Here is a 16,082-nt window from a genome sequence, read left to right on the forward strand (position 1 = left end):
AAAAATGCTCTCAAATCCACTTTTGAAAGTCAGAATCAATAAAAACACAATGGAGAAGCTAGTCAGCTTTCATGGTCTTGTTTTTATCAAGATTGATTTATTGTGATGTTATGAAGTCCTAAATCATATGACAACTGAAAAATTTAACACTTGCAATTACAGGACCATAAAAAGCTCATGACAGGAACAAAGCTACTAAAGGAGCTGTTGTTGGGGACTATAGATACAGTGTCATTAACAGAATAGTCTTGAACTACTGGTTATATAAAGGAGGCATTCATCTAATTGATATATCTAATTAACCTATCAATCAGCTCTCAAGGTTTTATTAATATTGTCTATTAATATATATGTTCCACATCAAAAGTTCTGCAATGGATACATATTTCTATATGGAAATTTATGTAGGCATTTCTACTAACCACTTTTCAGACCTTTTAACATCTGTAATACTCATGTATTAAATAGATAGATTGCTAGATTTGGAATTAATCTGGAGTCAAGATTTCTGGATTTGAATTCTGGCTTTGGCATTTACTACCTCTATAAAGTTAAGTCAACCACTTAATTTATCTAAATCACTCTTTTTTCATCTGTAAATTCAGGGAGTTGGACAAAAGACTTTTAAGGATTTTTTTTTCCTAGCTCTAAAATCTATAATTTTATAAAAGTGAAATTTGTATAGTATTTCATTCATTGAAATTACAATAGGAATAGAATTTGCATGAATGGCACTATGATTAATAACAAATCCTATTCATTTAGATGATTTCCAGGGGACATAGTTGATGCAATTTATTTTAATGATTCAAACAGATAAATGGCATGGCTAGACCATTTAAATGTTACATCTATTAGTACCAGGGATCAGATTTCTTCTAAATTTGATTATGCTTCTTTCTAGACAATGTTTTCCAGTCTACATACTTTACTCTTATTACTGCTATAGAAATTTCAATTTATCATTTAAAATATTTCATTGATATCTTTGTTTTTATAGTACTTACATTTCCCCCATATATGTTTCCCTCCCCTTCTAAAAAGCCATAATTTATAATGAAGAACAATTTTAAAAGTAGGAAAAAATCAGAAAAAAATCATGAAAATATTGAAAAAAATATCTGATGGTATATGTAAAACTATGTGGAACCATCATGGTAAAGTAGTGAGGAAGAAGAAAACAAGCATTTATAAAATACTTACTCTGTATCAGGTACTATGTTAAGTACTTTTTATAATAATTATCCTCACAGCAATCCTGTGAGAGGTAGGTGCTATAATTATTTCCATTTTATAGGTGAGGAAACTGAAGTAAATAGAAGTGATGACTTGCTTAGGAATATACAACTAGTAAGTATCTGAAGGCAAATTTTGAGTTTAGATTTTCTAGGTTCTGAGCTTCATCCTTTTCTCAATGCATCACCAGTCTCTGGTGAAATAGAGAGAATTCTTTTAATAGCTCTTCTTAGGGGCCAAATTTGGTCTTTATAATTTCACAACACTTATTTTTGTTCATTTTGAAATTGTTTATTGCATTTACATTTTTGTAATCCTTGTATATATTGTTCTCCTGATTTATTATTTCACTTTGTGATAATTAATATGCCTTTAGAAGTTTTGTATTCATCACATTAATTTTTTTTTTGCAGAATAATAATAGTTAAACATCTAAACATTATGTTTAGTTATTCCCTAATTGATGGACATCTATTTTGTTCCAATTTCTTGCTAGCACAAAAAATGTTGCTATAAATATTGAGGAACATATGGAGGAATATAGTCTAGATATGAAGCTAGAGGAATGCCTCACAGAAAAATCTCTGTGTCAAAGGGTATGGACACTTTAATTGAATGTTTCCAAATTGCAGGAAAATTATGCCAACTCATGGCTCTACCATCAATGTTCAATTTAGTTCTGTAAAAAATTTGACATGTTCCAAAGTCTTAAGTTTTAAAATATAAAAGAATATAAAAAATAAAATATATAACATATAAAAACAGAATTTTTATAAAAATGCAAAAATTATATAATTTTATAATAAAATATAAAAGAACAATTTTAAAATATAAAAGAAAAATATAAAATATATGGTAGTATAGGCCTGGGATCCCAGAAGCTGGAAAGTCTGAGACTGATGATCTCTTAAGCTTGGAAGTTCTGAGCTGTAGGAGGGCCTAAAGCTGATTTGATGCTTGTACTAAGTTTGACATCAATATGAGGAACCCGTGGGTATGTGGTGGTGGTGGTAGTAGAGAGACAGCTGATTTGGAAAGTAGTAAATATAGATTAGGTCAGAAACAGAATAGGTCAAAATTTTCCTGCTGATCAATAGAGAGATTAGGCCCATGAGGAGATATTACCATCCTCCTTTTTCTTCTTTTTTTCTTGTGTAAATTTATTTGGCAATTTAGCCATTGATTATTTCAAATTCATTTTTATGCAATAGACTAAATATGTATACATCATCAATTCAATTTGGAAAAAAAAAAGAAAACAACATGCTGAATCCTGGAAATGCTTTGATGTGGGCTACTGAATCAACTCTGTGCAATCTAGGCACTATTTCCCTGAAAAAATGGGTTAATGAGAAATCATAAGGAGGTAAATTATCTCATTCACCATTATTTTCTGGTGTCATTCTTTTGAATGCCAATTCCCTTCAGACTGATTTTTTCATGCAAATCCCTATATGGTATGATTTCAGAATTCACCAAAAAAAGTTTTAAATCAAAGATTATAACTGAGGAAAGATATAGGAAAAACATGGAGACATGGTCTCAAAAAGACCTTATATGCATAAATATAATATAATATGATATGACATATGTACATAATTTGAAGCCATAAAAGATATAACATAAAAGATATGTTGTATATAAATACATATTGTATATATATAATTTGTGTAGACATACATAAATTGCATATTTTACACTTAAAGTTAATGTATATATGCACGCATGCATATATACATATATACACATTTTCACATATCTAAGTATTATATATTTCTCTATCTATCTATCTATCTATCTATCTATCTATCTATCTATCTGTCTGTCTGTTATTGGTATGTACTAGGTCTGAATTCAGGAAACCCTGAGTTCAAATCTAGTTTTAGAAACTTGTTACTGTGTGACCCCAGCAAGTTATTTAAGCTCTGTTTTCCTCTTTCTTCAACTGTAAAAATGAAAATAACAACAACACACCCCTCTCAGGATTATTGTGAGAATATAATAAGACAATATTTGTAAAGTGCTTAATATAGTGTTTAGCACATAACAGGCCCCAATATAAGTATTAGCTATTAATATGTGTGCATATATATGTATATTTGTATTATATAGTGTGTATTATATATCTGTGTGTGTATGTGTGTGTGTGTGTGTGTGTGTGTGTGTGTGTGTGTGTGTGTGTGTCTTTCTTCCAGTCTCTTATTATGAGGACAGACATTCTAGAATGTTAACTAACCTGTACTTGACTATGTCAGAACCTACCAACTTTGAAATGGAAATTGTATAAGTTTGGGGATGTAAAATTTGCATATGTATTCTGCAAGTCAAAAATATTTAGCACTCCTTTTGCTAATAAGATATAATAATTTAATTATTTTTTAAATGGGATAGGCATTTCTTTAAAAAATAAGCTATTTGTTTATCCTCTCAAAAATCCCCACTGACATTGAAAACCCTTCATCTATATATCCGCCCAAATTTTCAATACAGCCACCTAACTTCCTTAGACCCCAGAAGAATCTTGTTTGTAACAAAGAAGTACATTTAAGTGAAATAAATCAATATATTGGTCCTGTCTGAGAAGCCCATTTCATAGTGCATTGCCCTTCTGTCAAGAGAATTGAGGCATGTTTTTCTATCAACCCTCTGAAGTCATAAGTTGTCATGACATCAGTCATGTTTCTGGATTTTTTTTTTTTGATGTTTGCTTGTATATTTTCATGGTTACATATAATTGTTTCTCACAGTTCTAATTATTTTGGTCACAATTTATATTAATCTTTCCAATTTAAAATTTTCCACATTACTGTTACCTATGGCAGAATAACACTTCAATACTTTCATGTACCCTAATTTTTTCCATCTATTCCTTAATCAGAGAGCTCTTTATAGGCTTCTACTTGTTGCTAGGATTGGTGATTCTATAACAGTATATATATATATATATATATATATATATATATATATATATATATATATATGTATTCACACATATGTGAACTTTTCCTCAGTCTTGGACTTTCCTGAGGTCTATGCCTACTCTATTGTTTCTGAGTTAATGCATGTCACTCTTCAGTCTGCTATTCAGCTTCTTCCCTTATTTAACATTTTCTTTCCAGTCTTTTCAGTAATGGCTCTTAACTTGGGATCTGGGAGCTTATTTTTAAAATATTTTGATAACAATGTTTCCATAAATTGATTTTCTTTGAATAATTTGTGTTTTATTTTATACATTTGAACATCATTTTGAGGTGTTCATAGGCTCTATTAAATTCCCAGTTGAATCACCAGTGCTTAATAAATGTCTATTAGCTGGTTTATTAAAAGGGTACAATGACACCAAAAATATTAAGAAAGCCTGTCTAGGGCAATCCAAGAGCAAGTTTAGATATTTTCTATTTAATAAAATTATTATTTTTTTCAAATTAATTAAACAGTGGACTCAAACTGTCCACTATTTGAGTAGATGGAGAACTTTCTTTTCTTAATATTACTTATACTTATGCATATATAACACTAATATTAAAGTTATGGCACATAACTTATTAATAAACAAGATTAACAGTACATGAAAATATAGATAATGACACGATATATTGAGTATGACAAATATCATAGCCAGAGTCACATGAATCATTGGACAATTAATTGAAACAATGGATAAGACTCTGGACTTGCAATCAGGAAGATCTGAGTTCAAATAATCTCAGACATCTATCATTTTATGATCCTAAGGAAGTCATTTAAACTCTGTTGGCCTCAATTTCCTCAATTGTAAACATGGGATATCAATTGTACCTACCTTCTGTGAGGATCAGGTAGGATAATATTTGTAAAGCACATAGTAAGTGCTTCTTTCTTTCTTTTACTATAATAACCAATGACTTTTCATTTGTGAAAAGATAGCTCTACAATATTCAGTTTTCTTGAAGATACCAACTTAAATGTCTTCTTTAAAAATCCTCATGATAAAAGTGAAAGCATTTTAGAAGATTTATGTATCATCCTTAGCTTTGCCTTTTGAACTTCTTTCAAGCCACTACAGTGAGTTTCTTAACTATATTCACTCCTTATAGAGTTTCCTTCATATTTCTTTATAATATAATAAAGATAGTTCTAATAACAATAAAGGTTTTTTTCCTCCACTTTCTCCTAGTCTTCTGCAGAAACTCCTCAGAGATTCCTATAGATTAAAAGTACAAAAATATTTACATGACTTTATAGAGAGAAATACCTCAAAAATGACAGTTACAACTCTAACTACAAATTCATTTTTTCTGCAACAATTTATTTGTCTCTTAAAGGTACAGTAAAAATATTTGTAGTTTTTGTGAAGCACATCTTAAATACAGTTTAATGACTTTTCTAATATAATTCTAAATTGTTTTCTAAAATGTTTGTATCAACTTACACTTATACTGATAATGCATTAATGCCTCTATCCCCAATAGAACCTCCAACATTAATCATTTTCATTTTTATGTGTTTAAAAGATGTGATTTTGTTTTATTTGATTTATTGCCATTAATTAGCACAATTTGAATAAATGTCTATCATTGTAAATTTTCTAAGACTATTAATTTATAAATAAGTTTGTTGATCATACTGTATCACTAGAAGGTATTTTCAAACCATAGTTCCCTGCATTGAAATAATCATAGATGTAGACTGAAAAAAAGGAAAGAAGTTCCAAATAGAATCCAACTATTAGCAGAAGGAAATATAAAAAATAAATCAGTTTTTCTTTTTGTCATTGATACCTAGATTTGTCTGATAATGTCTGAAATGGCCAAAGTATACTAAGATAATGCCACTTAACCTTTGAGGATCTTAGAATGTTAGGTCAACAGAAGAAATGGAGGTAATTTTTTTATATTAGAATTGGAACATCAAATTATCTGTGCTGTATCAGAAGAGTAGATGATGTCTTTGTCCAGAAATTCAACAAAATAAAGAACATTCATTTGTACTTCATTCTGTCTGAACATATGATTGTTTTTAAAAAACAAATATATTATAGTCTTATTACAAATTGAATCTAGATACAATAATCCATATGTGGTAAGTAAAATGAAATTGAAGACTCAAAACTCATGGAAATTCATTACACATTGAATAATTTTCTGGTGATTTAGAAAAAATGCATTTAATTGCACACTAAACTATGAGTCTCATGTTTGTTTCATTTAGTTATTTATTTTGTAAAGCCTAGTCTTGATTTAATCCAGCTATGTTAGGCCTAAGGGAGTTGGCATTGTCCCGTACAAGACATTAAATATATATGAAATTATATTCAATTTCATTTAGCTAGAGGAGTGCCATAATTACTGTTGATTGTCTCTGATCTTTTCCAGGCAGAGAGGCACAATTGAAAGATTCAAAGATTTTTCATTCATAATGGGAAGTGATGACATTTATACTGTAACTCAATATCTTTTTTTATAAGTCATAAAAAGATATAAGAAACATTGTTTCTACACGAACTCTATTTTCACACTCAGAAATTCCTTTTTCTCAGTGAAATATTCTCTCTTCATTCTTGTTGCCATCCCTTTAGAACAGAGCTTGTCGTAGGTCCTTATCAAGCTTGATTCCCTGAATTACCTATTTTTCACAAACCAATTCTGATTCTGCTTTCACTTTCAGTCATTTTATCTGCCCTCAGATAATAATCAGAGAGGTATTATTAATCACTTCCTGTTGCTAGGAAACCTAGAAATGTTCATTTTTGCCATAACATAGTATGAGAAAAGCACAGATTCATGACAAGTAAATTACCATGGATATAATACTTAATGCAGTGTACCACAATTCTCTGATACCAGAATATGAAATGCTGATTTTTTTTTATGTTGTTTTCATTTTATCTATAGTCTACCATATATTAGACATATTTTGGTTTATAAAAGTTAACAGAATCCTATATATTCTTGAGGTTAGTATTGAAGAGGTTAGAAAAATAAAATAAGGTTTAAATTATATTTCTTTAATTAAATTGTAATAATAGAAAGTGATTTAGAGAACTAAGGTATGGTAATCAGGACTTCACTCTAGGGCACCAAAATTTAAGTATAGACATCACTCTTCTCATTTATCAGGTAGGAATAATTTAATATAACACTTAATTAGCCAGAATAATTTACTAAAATAGGAAATGACATAATGGTGTGTTTCTTCCTCTTAAGGAAACCCAAGATGACTTCCTTTTCATTTCTCTGCTCCTTCTTCTGGAAGCTAACTATAAGTAGCAGCCCTTGTCTTAGGATCTAAACCAACTGTGTCCTGGAATTTCTGTCTCTCCACTACTAAGTGATGCCTTCTTCTATCCCTCATCTGCCATGGGGCCTTTTATCCTGAGGAAAGGCTGAGATCTTTCCTCAAAGTTTCTTTATCCCAACTGAATTGATTTTTAAAAGTTTATTTAACAATATCCTTTAATCTTCATGTCCTTAGGAAATTTTTGAGCTCTTTGCTTAGGATACCAGAATTGCTACTTTTAGCTTTGCCTTAGAGATTACTTAGCTCAATACCCTTATTTTTAATAGATGAAAAAAAAACAACAAACAAACCCTGAAGCCCAAAGAAAGGAAGTCTTGTTAGTAGAAGAATGTGAGCTTGAAGGTTTCTAATAATTTCCTAGGGCTCTATTACCCCATATTGTCTACTGAGAAATTTACTTGTTTTTAAAATGATTGTGAAAACAATATAGAAGATAAGAACTTAAGGCTAAATAAGACAATTTGGGACCATTTAAGAATAATTGATATTTTATTTATTAATCTATTATCTACAACTCTTGATTATAATAGGAATTGAGAATTGCATCACAGTATCATAAATTTATGGCCAATAAGAACTTTAGACGTCATCTAGTCCAAATTGTTTTCATTTCACAGATAAGGAAATGGGACCACTGAGATTAAGTAATTTGCTTGTAGTGGTTGTTTGTCCTTCATTGAGAATCATGACATTGGGGCAGGGGTGGAGGGAAAATGCCATAACATATAAGTGATTTGGATTTGAATGAGGGAGGGCTGTGCAAGGTCACCTTTTTCACTTTCCTCTCTAGAGCCATCTGGGTCCAGTGGCCAGATATAGATCAAGATAACTGGAGATAGTCCTGATTGAAATGGGACATCTTGACCTTTTCAAGTCAAGGTCTTCAACAAGTCTTAGACTGATTGAGGCTGTGCCCGTTCAGTGACTGAGGCTAGGTAGTAATTGAGGCAAAGAATTTCCTCTTTCACTTAGTCAAAAAAATACACAAACATAAAAATAGCCCCTAAATAAAAAACAAACAAATAAATAAATCTAGGAGGGGAAACCTCCGGATTTCTGGCAAAAGCAGAAATGATTGATATTTACATTCATTCTGGGTCAATCAGTACCCAAACTATGATCAAATAAGTCACAGAAGAAGAAAGTAGGAGTCCTGGGATCTAAACTTAGCCCTTTAGCTAAAATGTTCTCCAAAGAGAAACAATTCTGTGGGAGAATTGAAATCTATAGACTTCTATGTAGTCATGAGCTTTAATCTTTCCATTAAACCCTTTATGAAATCTGACACTGATTAAGGTATTCTTTAATTGGAGGTATCACGTTGACATGGCCAAGAGGTACTCAGCTGCAAAGGGAAAGAGAAATAAAGGCTATGAGTAATCCATCTGTGAATAATCAAGCTTGGAAACCATGAGTTTTAGCTAAATTATTCATTTTATTATCTACTCTATTAAAAAAATCACCCATTTGATGAAATTGACTAATTTTTTTAGAATTAAAGTGCAGCTGAGCCAGACTAAAGGAAGATTTCTTTGGGCCTTGAATTTCTAGACATTTGTTGAGTCTACTTAACTAAAACAACTCCTTAGGTTCAACTCTTCATTCCATCTTCCCTTTCCCAAAATACTTAGTAAAAAAAGAAATTCAAGTAGTTTGTTGATTTACTAGATTCTTGAGGATCCCATGAGTTTTTTTTTTTTGTTGTTGTTGCTATTTTATTATTATTTTAATTAATTATTTTTATTTATTAGCTTAATATTTAGTTTAGTTTCTATGATTTCTTTTTATTAACATTTTACTATTCATTCCTTTCTTTGTTAATGCTTCTTTCCTCATTTCCCATTCTTTCTTGACAGAGAATGTTTGATTCTCTCCTTCATTATTTGTCCTCTGAGGTGGTATTCTGGAAAGAGGTGTGTGTGTGTGTGTGTGTGTGTGTGTGAGACAGTTGAATTTAAGAGACTTGCTCAGGTTTACACAGCTAATAAATGATAAGTGTCTGAGTCCATTTTGAGCTCAGGTCCTCCAGACTTGAGGACTGGTGCTCTAGTGGAAAGAATATTAAACCACAAGTTAGGAAGTACCTGAATTCAAATTCTCTTTAAACAATTACTAGCTTTGTGATCCTACACAAGTAGCTTAATTTTTTTTCTGTTTTTAGGCATGGACCCACATTTAACACCACATACTAAGATTAGATCAATAATGGGTCCAAGATTTAGGCATAAAAGAACGAAATCATAAATAAATTGGAGGAAACATGGGATGGGTTTACTTCTCAGATTTGTGGAGGAGGAAGGAGTTTGTGTCCAAGGGAGAACTAGAGACCATTATTGATCACAAAATAGAACATTTTGATTACACCAAATTAAAAAGTTTCTGCACAAACAAAACTAATGCAAACAAGATTAGAAGGCGAAGTGACAAATTGGGAAAAAATTTTTACAGTTAAAGGTTCTGATAAAGGCCTCATCTCCAAAATATACAGAGAATTGACTTTAATTTATAAGAAATCAAGCCATTCTCCAATTGATAAATGGTCAAAGGATATGAACAGACAATTTTCAGATGATGAAATTAAAACTATTTCCACTCATATGAAAGAGTGTTCCAAATCACTATTGATCAGAGAAATGCAAATTAAGACAACTCTCAGATACCACTACACACCTGTCAGATTGGCTAAGATGACAGGAACAAATAATGATGAATGTTGGAGGGGATGTGGGAAAACTGGGACACTGATGCATTGTTGGTGGAGTTGTGAAAGAATCCAACCATTCTGGAGAGCAATCTGGAATTATGCCCAAAAAGTTATCAAAATGTGCATACCCTTTGACCCAGCCATACTACTACTGGGCTTATACCCCAAGGAACTACTAAAGAAGGGAAAGGGACCTGTATGTGCCAAAATGTTTGTGGCAGCCCTTTTCATAGTGGCTAGAAGCTGGAAGATGAATGGATGTCCATCAATTGGAGAATGGTTGGGTAAACTATGGTATATGAATGTTATGGAATATTATTGTTCTATAAGAAATGACCAACAGGAGAAATACAGAGAGGCTTGGAGAGACTTACATCAACTGATGCTGAGTGAAACGAGCAGAACCAGAAGATCATTATACACTTCAACAATGATACTATATGAGGATGTATGCTGATGGAAGTGGATTTCTTCAACATAGAGAAGAGCTAATCCAATTCCAATTGATTAATGATGGACAGAACCAGCTACATCCAGAAAAGGAACACTGGGAAATGAATGTAAACTGTTATTTTTACCTTCTGAATCCAATTCTTCCTGTGCAACAAAAAATTCGGTTCTACACACATATATTGTATCTAGAATATATTGTAATATATTTAACATGTATAAGACTGCTTGCCATCTGGGGGAGGGGGTTGGGGGAGGAAGGGAAAAAATCTGAATAGAAGTAAGTGCAAGGGATAATGTTGTAAAAAATTACCCATGCATATGTACTGTCAAAAAAATGTTATAATTATAAAATAAAATAAAAATTTAAAAAAAATTTTTTTTCTGTTTTAGTTTTCTTATCTGTAAAATGGGGATATTAATAGCATCTATCTCCCAGGCCTGTTGTTAGGATAAATCAAGATAATATTTATTATTATCTTTCTCAGAGTATTTGCTTTCATCAAATATAGATTGCTTTGATAATTGTCCTTTCAATTTTGTGTTGGTAAGTGGTCATGCAGTAGTACTATAGGCTTCTGTAGTCTGAGCTTTGTGGTTTGATTTCCCACCCACATGTCTGAGTAGCAACCAGCTATTGAACTTATATTAGCCTGCTGGCAATGAAAGCATATTGATAATGACATAATCAAAAGTGTATGGCTCGTGAAAAGAGACCTTTACCTCAGAATGAGCCCTGAATTCCAGGATTGGTTTAGTACATAACTTAATCTGTTTGTGCCTCAGTTTCCCCAGACATGAAGTTGGGATCATCATACCTATCTTGATCTCCAGGAGAATTTATGAAAACGTAAGAAATAATAAATGTGTAACTGTTCTAAATAATTCATAATTATTGGCTACTTGCACAGAGAAGACTGAATAATGACAGTACAGAGACCAACAGGGATCAAGTGGCTCTAGAAATAAGCACTAGAAATTGATTGACTATGATAGTGGTATGAAAGTGGCTGCGGGAATTGATTATTTAATTTCTTTATACACATACTCATGTTAATATTGAAATATCCTAGCCTACGGATGCATTTTTTTTAAACAACACATTTTGGTCTAGTTGTTAGTCCTTTCCCATCTCCTGCTGGTTTAGTTAAAGTCTAGCAGCCTTTAGGTCAGTTTCTATTTGGTTAGTTAATGACTTTTAGGGAAAACAGAGCATTATGAGGAAGTACACAGATTACTGTGAGCCATAGACAGACTATATGTTGAGCTTCAGAGAAAGGTTCTTTAGAAACATATCAGTATAGATAGAACTGGGCCTCTGAGATTGGCCATCTGTCTTGGCAAAGATGGCATTCCATCTGTACTCTGCAGCCTCTGAGACCAGTATCCATCCTAGCATAAAGAAAGGCTGAGGACTGAGAGCAAAACAGATCTTTCTCATATAACACCCTTTGGAAAGAGATCGTAAAGTTAGGAGAGAGAAATAATATTTTTATATTGTCCTCGATTCTGGAGCCCAACAGTTCTTCCCCCCTACCATTCCTCATCTTCAAATGCTACTTAGATTTTCTTTATCCTAAGGAAGCACATAATTTAGATGAAAAGCTTCAGTCATTCCCAGGCCCCAGTACTGAGCTAACTGAATTAAATATGGATTCAGATCATTTGACATTCAGGACCTCACTTTGAGGTAAACGTTTCCTGGCAGGAAAGATGTTTTGGGCAAGACCTTTGGAAGCTGAAGTCAGATTGGCAAAAGTACACAGCAGTGATTGCCAGATTATGAATTTCAATACAAAACAAGAGAGCCACTCTGAATACCTCATGTAAAATGAATACAAGTATGCTTTCCTTTCAATGAATGTATATGTATATTTAACTTTAAAAAATTGAATCATAGTTTAAAAGCTTTAGAAAGTACTGTGGGAGAAAGTTGGCCTCAGAACCAGGATGATCTATTTTTGAATTCTGCTTTGTGTGACCCTCGACAAGCCTTTTAACCTGCCAAATGTGTTAAGAAACTCCAGGACTAAATTTTGAGACAGTTGCATTGGTAGAGAAAGTTTCCTAATAAGGATTGTTCCTAAACTAATGGAGTCATAAGTCTAATCTCTATTATTAGGATATTTTATTATTTAAAAAAATTTTGCAAAAGAAAGACTTTCTTTTGGATATATGCAATTTTAAATGTATTTTTTTTAAACAAAGAAAAACAGAGAAGCAAAATCTGGGTTTGGGCTCTATCCTGGGTTTGTCCTTAACCCTTTTCTCTTTTTAGCCTAAAATAACTAAGTTAAATGAAGATGCTATTTCTCAATATGCATGGAAGTCCGACTTAGACCATTACTGGTTTTGGTACATTGTTATCAGCTCAGAAAAGGAAGTCCTAAAGTTCCTAATGTCTTTTGATCAATGAAGGGATGGGGGAGGAATTCAATACTATTCTTTAATATCCTCTAGCCCCCTTTTCATTCTCTTCTTACAGATACAAATATCTGGTTCCTAAAATGGCTTCCAAAGCTTGACTCCTGGAAACAGTTGCCAGAATGCTCCTTCAGGAATTGTTTTCTATATTAAATAAGGACTAGAGATGTGTCTAATCTGTCAGCCAACCATATTTATGTCCTATGAGGCATCTTCAGATTTCATCTGATAGTTCAAAAGCAGCTCATTGCCCTTGTTTGATACATTTGATTGAATAATACTATAATTTTCTTTTTTTTTTTTAATTTTTTTTATTATATATATATTTTTTATAATATTATCCCTTGTATTCATTTTTCCAAATTACCCCCCCTCCCTCTATTCCCTCCCCCCGATGACAGGCAATCCCATACATTTTACATGTGTTACAATATAGTCTAGGTACAATACATGTGTGTGAATATCATTTTCTTGTTGCACAATAAACATTAGAATCCGAAGGTACATGCAACCTGGGCAGACAGATATTAGTGCTAACAATTTACACTCACTTCCCAGTAATACTATAATTTTCAAAGAACAATTTTCACATGATAAAGGCATCATGGTACAGCACATCTTGTTGATTATGTTAATTGACAATGAGGAAGATAGGAAACTTTTCTTATGCAAACTTATTCTTAAAGCAATTTAGAAATATTAAATTGATCCACAAATATGAATTATTATAGCATGTTTATTATAAATGACTTCCATGCATGCATGTGTTTGTTTATACATTTACATGTGAAAAATGTTTCCTAAATTCTTTGGAATTTAAGGAAAAAGGAAAAAATAATTTTAAATTTTAATTTAAAACCACCTATAAATGTCATTTAATGTTGATAGTTTTTATGTAATGTTTGTGCAGGGACTAAAAAATTAAGTTGCTGTTCAAGGAACTGTATCATCCACATATTGACATAAATGAAATCAGGATGTATCAAAAAGTTGCACCAAAATGGAAGGATAGCTCGGGGGTTTTCAGAGAGATCAACAAAGAAGTATGTTGAGTAAATTTGTATTTCCCCCAAAGGATATAAGAAACATTTTTTCATGAGATACTTGGTCATTTTGCATTGCAGCAATCTGGATGAGAAAAATCAAAAAGACTACTTTGAAGCTTATGTATCAATTTTATTTGCAGAAAATAAAAAGAAATATGGAATTTTATTAAGAATTTAATAAGATTTCCCCAAGCAACTTCAGACATTTTTAATACTGGGTAATTTCAATTCAAAGATGTGTACAAGAGATTACATAAAAGATGCTAGAAAATGTGTAAAATGATCAAGAAATAAAAAAAAAAAGCTTATAAATTGCTTAGATTCTTCAAATCTATGCCATTAATAATTTCTCCATAAAATGAGTCATCAAAAGAGGTGCTGAGCATGGTAAAAACATAACATCACAAAAATGAAACTGAATATATTATAGCACGTTAGGAAACAACTGGTTCTAACTGGGAGTCATTTTAGAATCAGCTTCTTTGTGTTGTCAGATTAGCTAGAGCAAAGACATCACACAAAATAAGTTATAAGAAAAAAACTAAAAGCTTATTTGTGTTCTGGGGGTGGGGGGTGGGGTGGAGTAAAGCCAGGAAGTTGCTCCAGCTCTCCCAGTTTCCTTCAAAAACCACATGAAACCAAACTCTGAACAGAGTCTGACAGAAAGAAACCCTTCTCCAGCTCAAGATACACTGCAAAAACTTCAAGAAAGATCAGGTTCACTGGGGTAAAAAGGGTATTTAGCCCACTTGAGACAGACTCTGGGAAATCCAGTATCAGAGAGTCTTAATCACAGCAAATCAACAAGACCTTTAGTCTTGACCCAGTAAAGGAGCAAATTAATGAGGCAGCTTCCAGAAGGAAAACTCTGGGAAACCAGGCAGTTTCCAGTAAAGAGCAGGCAAAGCTATCTTTTGCAAACAAAAGGGGCTCCTGTGCTTAAACCCAAGGTTCAGAGCTGCACAGGAAGCTTGGGACAGAGCCCCCTTTACCCCAGGAATAGAGCTTTACCATAAAAGTAGAAAAAGGGGAAATACCAAAAGAAAGGGAAAGAAAATGAGCAAGAAACAGAAAAAAAACCTTGACCATAGAAAGCTACTATGATGACAAGACAGACTAAAACACAAACTCAGATGAGGACAAAATGACCACAGAAGAAATCTCAAAGTGATACAAATTGGTCTCAAGCCCAAAGAGGCTTCTTGGAAATGTTCATAAATCACTTTAAAATTCAATTAAGAGAGGTAGAAGAAAAATGAGAAAGGAAATGAAAATTATGAGTTAACAATCTGAACTGAAGAAAACAACTCCTTAAATACAATTAGCTATATGAAAAAAAAATCCTCTGAAGAAAACAACACCTTGAAAAGTAGAATCAACCAAAGAGTTAAAAAAAGATACAAAAACTAACTGGAGAAAATCATTCATTAAAAACTATAACGGAGCTAATCACTCTGTGAGACAGGAAGAATCAGTCAAACAAATAAAAGAATGAAAAAATGGAAGAAAATGTGAAATACCTCTAGAAAAAAACAGACCTGGAAAACAGATCCAGAAGAGACAATTTAAAAATTATTGGCCTCTCTGAAGACCATGACCAAAAAAAGAGCCTAGATAACCATCTACAAGAGATTATAAAGGAAAACTCACCTGAGATTCTAAAAATAGAAGGGGAAATATTCATTGAAAGAATGCATTGATCATCTTTGGAAAAGAGATCTCAAAAGAAAATCCCAAGGACCATTGCTGTAAAATTGCAGAACTACAATCTCAAGGAAAAAAATATTGCAAGCTGCCAGACAAAAATAATTCAAATATCAAGGGGCAACATTCAAGATTACCTAGGATCTGGCTGGGGCTGGGAATACCAAATTATATGCCGTGAATGGCCTAGGGTTACAATCAAGAATTAACTATCTAACAAGACTCAGTATCATCTTTTC

General features: G+C 32.2%; 1 protein-coding gene across 1 annotated transcript in view; it reads right to left on the reverse strand.

Moving 5' to 3' along the window:
* The window catches only part of CHST9 (carbohydrate sulfotransferase 9), a 333,686-nt gene that overhangs the window by 173,672 nt on the left and 143,932 nt on the right, over positions 1–16,082 (reverse strand). The gene's annotated exons all lie outside the window — the stretch shown is intronic.

This window comes from Sminthopsis crassicaudata, chromosome 1, assembly GCF_048593235.1.
Source record: "Sminthopsis crassicaudata isolate SCR6 chromosome 1, ASM4859323v1, whole genome shotgun sequence".
NCBI classification, from domain to species: Eukaryota; Metazoa; Chordata; class Mammalia; order Dasyuromorphia; family Dasyuridae; genus Sminthopsis; species Sminthopsis crassicaudata.